The sequence below is a fragment of the Quercus suber genome, unplaced genomic scaffold (assembly GCF_002906115.3).
Source record: "Quercus suber isolate HL8 unplaced genomic scaffold, Cork oak 2.0 scaffold_45, whole genome shotgun sequence".
NCBI classification, from domain to species: domain Eukaryota; kingdom Viridiplantae; phylum Streptophyta; class Magnoliopsida; order Fagales; family Fagaceae; genus Quercus; species Quercus suber.
In genome coordinates this window covers 278,209-284,208 of record NW_027069510.1, presented here as the reverse complement: position 1 = coordinate 284,208, position 6,000 = coordinate 278,209, and positions in this window count along the sequence as shown.

Below are 6,000 nucleotides of genomic sequence, written 5' to 3'. Positions count from 1 at the left end.
GTTTATAACCCTTCATGTAAATGTGTTTGGGTAATTTCTTGGAGTTTAAACACAAATTTTAATAAAGGGGTATTTAATAATTTTCTTCTTCTTCTTTTTTTATTTAAATAATTGCTCATTATCATAGCTAGGCCAAGGCACCAATAGTTTTTGCTTAATAATTTTCTGAAAGTAAAATCTACTTTCAGTTTTTTTGTTTTTTTTTTTTTTTGTTTTTGTTTTCATTTTTATTATATGGGAGTTTTGAAACTATGTAATAAATTTTCGCTTAATTTCTTAATAAAATAATATTTTTTGCAAGTTCATAACTAAAATATAAAACCAAAGTGTTTAACCATTTGTTGACATTCTAATATTTTGTCACATAAGTTTAGTAGTCCCACAATTTCACACATCTTTTTTTAATAATTTATTTATTATGTTAAAAAGAGAGGTTCAAACCGGCTATTACGTACTTAGCAAACTATAGAGTTTTTAGCCAACTACTACTGAATATCTTCATATGTGTCTTGAATTGTGGGTAATTCTTAAGTTGTCATTTGTTGTATGCTCCATGATCTTCTTCATATATAAGTGAAAATAAGTAAAGAAAACATACCAAAATTGAGTATAAGTAAAGAAAATAAGTCAAAGTACACTGCTAAGAGAATGTTCATATGGACATTCCAAAAACCTTAGGTGGGGTGCTAGTAACAATGGCCGGGAGAGGGGCAATTTGTTTGGCAACTGAATGAAGAAACAAAGAAGAATGTTAACGAAATCAACAGTACAATTTTTTATTTTTTATTTTTTTTTTTGGGTGGAGAAACAATAGGAAGCTAAGAGTCCGTTTGAGTTTTGTTTATTTTCGGTAGTTATTTGCATGGTATTTATCAAAAGGATATAATTTTTGGTAAGTTTTATGTTGAAGTGTAACAAATAGCTAAAACTAGTTTAGTTCCTAATAAAACCTAAAAGTTATATTATTTGAAAAAACAGCTAAGACTAAAAAGATAAAAAGAAAAAATCTTCTCAAAAAAAAAAAAAAAAAACTATAGCCAAACTCGTCCTAAAAATATAAAACAGCTAAGACTAAAAAGATAAAAAGAAAAAATCTTCTCAAAAAAAAAAAAAAAAAACTATAGCCAAACTCGTCCTAAAAATATTAACCAAACTAGAAATTGCATTATGATTAAGTGATAATTCAACATTGTGAAATAACTAAAAATAAAATCAGGAGGGAATGAAAAAAAAAAAAGATATTGATATATATGTAAAAGAAATTTGATTACCATATATTTGATAGAGGAAACAAGAATTACTATTGGATTGCAAGCAATAAACCGAATGTGGTATTGAATGGTTGATAGTTTCCACTCCGACAACAATCTGATGTGCATTGACTAAAGAGAGAAATTTGAAAAAAAAAAAAAAAAATGAAGGTCCAAATCTGAAGTGGAGCAGAGATAAGGCTTTACGGGTTGAGAGGAATTTTGGATTCAAATGTTGAAAGTGAAAGGGTGATTTGCATTTGAGATTTAAAATAGAGATAGTGAAGCCAAAGCATGGAAATTCATTTTTCCACTAATGGAGAGCAGTGCAAGGATGGGGATGATTGCGCTATCCGGCCCGGCATGGCATCAAATGAGTCATCCTTGGTGGGTCTTCAAGTCAGACATATAAGAGAGAACAGAGACGAAGGTAGTAGCATGGAGGAGTGCACCACAGCAATCTCTAGTGCCCCTCTTATGCGAATTCGACCAAAGCCCCTTTTCTCTCGGAGAGAAGGATGTTGGAAGCCACTCCGATGTTGACCTCAATGATGGGGAACAAGAACACCCTCAAGTTAATTCAAGTGTTCCACCCAACAACAGAGTTCAGTATCGCTAGCATGCAAGGGACATGAATATGGGAGTACTTCAGTACTGCATTACCCTGATGCATGGGAGAGAGTTCTCCATGGAGATGATACGCTGGATTGGATGGAATTTGATGGAGGAGGCTAGGCATTATCCCTTCCTCCTCCTGATGAGTGTCCGTCGCCCTTATCAACATCTAATGATGAATGTCTGGAACTGCAGGAGGGCGTTGAAGCCTTCCTTCAAATCCGATGTGAGTGAGCTGTTTGCTAATCACAATCCAGCTATTTTGGTGGTTATGGAGACCCGTTTAGGTGGTGACTGAGTAAAAGAAATACCCGAAAATCTCCCTTTCCAGGGAGCAATTCATACAAACACCGTTGTCTTTTCTGGCGGTCTTTGGCTGCTTTGGAACTCAGACAGAGTGGAGATAACCAATCTCACTAGCACAGAGAAAGAAATCCATGTTCTCATGAAGGTAAGGTCCTCTAATCTGAATTGGGTTTTTACTGTTGTATATGCTAGTCCTAGGCATAGAGAAAGGTGTATGTTATGGAATAATTTATCAACTGTAGCAAATAATCACAATTTACCCTAGGTAATTGCTGGAGATTTTAAAGAACTTCTATCTAGTTATGAAAATTTTGGTGGTAGACCTATAAGCATGTCCAGAGCTATCTCCTTTAAGGAGTGTTTAGACGTGTGTAACATGGCTGATCTTGAGTGTAACTTGAGTCTCACTAATGTGTAACTTGAGTCTCTCTATTAGGGTCTCTCAAGTTTTTTTTTTTTTTAATCAAAAATTCAACAAAAAAAATTTCTATGTTCTCAAAAAATGAGTGTGTTCTCATGGATGGATGATTATTTTTTTTAGGCAAAAATTCACTTTTAGTCCCTACATTTTGGGTCAATTCTCGTTTTGGTCTCTAAATTGATTTTGCTCCTAAGTCAGTCCCTGAAATTAGAAAATCAATTCTATTTTGGTCTATGCCATAACCCCAGTAACAAAAAATGCATATGTGCTAAACGGAATGCACTGTTGGCATATTATATGATGAATGGCTAATAAAATAATAATTATATTTAGCATTTTTTAAATGCCACTTCAGCATTTAAATTAATAAAAAGCCAGCTTGGAAAATTTAAACTAAATTAAAAAACAAACCTTAAATCTAATTTTATTTTTATTTTTACTTTCATTATTTTTTTTTGTAAGAACATAAGAACTTGTTCTTCATGTTCTTCCCAAATCCAAGAAATAAACCCAACAACCAAACCAATCTCTGGCAAATCCCAAATCCAAATCCAACAACCAAACCTAATCTCCATCAAATCTAGAAAAACAAGAAATAAATTAAAGAAACTAGTTTCTAAAAAAAATAAAATTAAAGAAACCAACAGTGCAGGTTGAACCGAGAACAAGAGCAAACCCAAAATCAAACTTCACTTTCTCTCAATCCAGCCCAGAACAAGAGCAAGGATACCGAACAAACTTAACGTTCTCACAATCAAACCCACCACCACCATCGATTGAGAGCAAGTCGAACCCAACCAAACAAACCCATCTCTTAGCAACCAAACACAGCAACAAGTAACAACAAACACAAAGAAAAAAAAATACGTCTCTTTCAATTTCGTACCCAACACCTGTAACGACAGAGCCCCCACAATTCCCGACTGCCGTGTGCACATACTTCAACTCGGGCTTAGATCCCCAAGTTTTCACAAGCTTCTGGGGTAAAAGTTTGTGCACACGTTAGTCGGGAACTGTGGGGGCTCTGTCATTACAAATGGTATCAAAGCCGAGGTCGGCTCTCCTCTTGAAGGTGTGGTAGGGTGAGGGGATCTAAGCCCAAAAGTCTTGATCCCACATCGCAAAGTGAGCGACCAAAGCAAAGGTTCATAAATGATGGGCAACCCCTAACGTGTGCACAAAAGCTTTTACCCCAGAAGCTTGTGAAAACTCAAGGATCTAAGCCTAGGTTGAAGTATGTGCACACGGCAGTCGGGAATTGTGGGGACTCTGTCGTTACAAATAAGCCCAAAAGTCCTGATCCCATATCGTAAAGTGAGCGACCAAAGCAAAGGTTCATAAGTGATGGGCAACTCCTAACGTGCACACAAGCTTTTACCCCAGAAGCTTGTGAAAACTCGGGGATCTAAGCCTGAGTTGAAGTATGTGCACACGGCAGTCGGGAACTGTGGGGGCTCTGTCGTTACAAATAAGCCCAAAAGTCCTGATCTCACATCGCAAAGTGAGCGACCAAAGCAAAGGTTCATAAGTGATGGGCAACTCCTAACGTGCGCACAAGCTTTTACCCCAAAAGCTTATGAAAACTTGGGGACCTAAGCCTGGGTTGAAGTATGTACACATGGCAGTCAAGAACTGTAGGAGCTCTGTCGTTACAACACCAACCTAAATCCAACCGAAATATCTCTCCCCCTCTTAAAAATATTAGCTTTGTGAAGATATTTCTAGGGTTTGCTTACCATAAACAAACCCCAAACAAATTGGGCAAAATCTTAGAACACGAACAAACCTAGAACATCGAGGGCAAAATCTTAGAACACAAACAAGCCCAGAACATCAAGGGCCAAAAAAAAAAAAAAAACACAAACACAAACACAAATAAACCCAAAGTTCATAAATCCAAGACCTACAACCTATAAAAACGAAACCAAACTCACTATCCTTGATCCAAATCCACCATCAACAACACCACCCCGCCAATCAAACCCATTTGCCCAAAGCAACAAACACCACCACCATCACTCCAAAGCACCAATGTCCTTTACTCCCCATGCAAAGCGACCTCGACCACTCCAACGCCATCGTTCTCTCTCACCCAGGTCGAGTTCATTTTTCCGGCAAAATATAGTGTTTACATCGTTTTCTCCGCATCAAGAGAGAAGCTTGATCTACTTGCCGTTGGTTTGCTTGTGAGCTTGTGAGCTCCGGCCATGCCCCTACAGTGGAGAGTGAGAGATTCTATCCATGGAGAGAGAGAGAGAGAGAGAGAGAGAGAGAGAGAGAGATTTTTGATTAAAAAGATAATGATTTTAAAAAAGAATGATTTTATTAAAAAGATCTGGGTTTTTTATTTTTTAAGATAAAAACAAAAAGAATTAGAATTAAAAAGAATTAAAAAGATAAAAACAAAAACGAAAAGAATTAAAAAGATAATGATTTTTTATTTTTTAAGAAATGATTTTAGTTTAAATTAGATTTAAGGTTTAAAAAAAATTGATTTACTTTTTTTTTTTTAATTTTCTAACGTGGCTTTTTTTAAAATTAAAATGCTGACATAAGATTTAAAAAATTTCAAATAAAATATTTTATTATTAGTATTTTATTAGCCATGTCAGTAAACAGGGCATTCCGTCTGTCACATATGTATTTTCTATTACTGGGTTAATGGTAGGGACCAAAATAGAATCGATTTTTTGATTTCAGGAACTATTTAAGAGCAAAATCAATTTAAGAACCAAAACAAGAATTGGCCCAAAATGTTGGACCAAAAGTGTATTTTTGCCTTTTTCTTTTTCTTTTTTTTTTCTTTTTCTTTTTCTTTTTTTTAACCCAGGACATACAATTCTCATTTTTCAGTTTGGATCTGAAATGGCTTTGTCAGGACATACAATTCTCATTTTTCGGTTTAGATCTGAAATGGCTTTGTCATGCTACACATTTTCGGCAATGGATGCATTGTGGAGATGCAGAATTGCCAGCAAACTCCTCATCTCCTATCTATTATATATAGCACAGGCTGCACAACATACAGCCCACACCAAACCACCGCACCAACACCACCCCACCTTCACGCCCACACCAACATGGCTAACGACGATGGCTGGGAAGAATTATATGAAAAGAGGTTCACACCCTCTGATGAAAGGAAATTGCAACTGAATGCATACGCTCTATACAGCACAAGGTGCACTGGATGATCATCAAGGTGTAATGAATTGTTGTGGTCTTATAGCGTATGCGTTGAGCTGCAAATTCCTTTCATCAGAGGTCTCACTCAGTTCAGTTATCTACCAAAAACATTAATGAAGCTGATCTCAAACGCAAAAGAATACATTTTCGTTGTGACCTTAACCCATTCTTAAATCTTGGTCCTCAAGATGTTGTCTCAGACTTTTTGAACGGCAAATCACA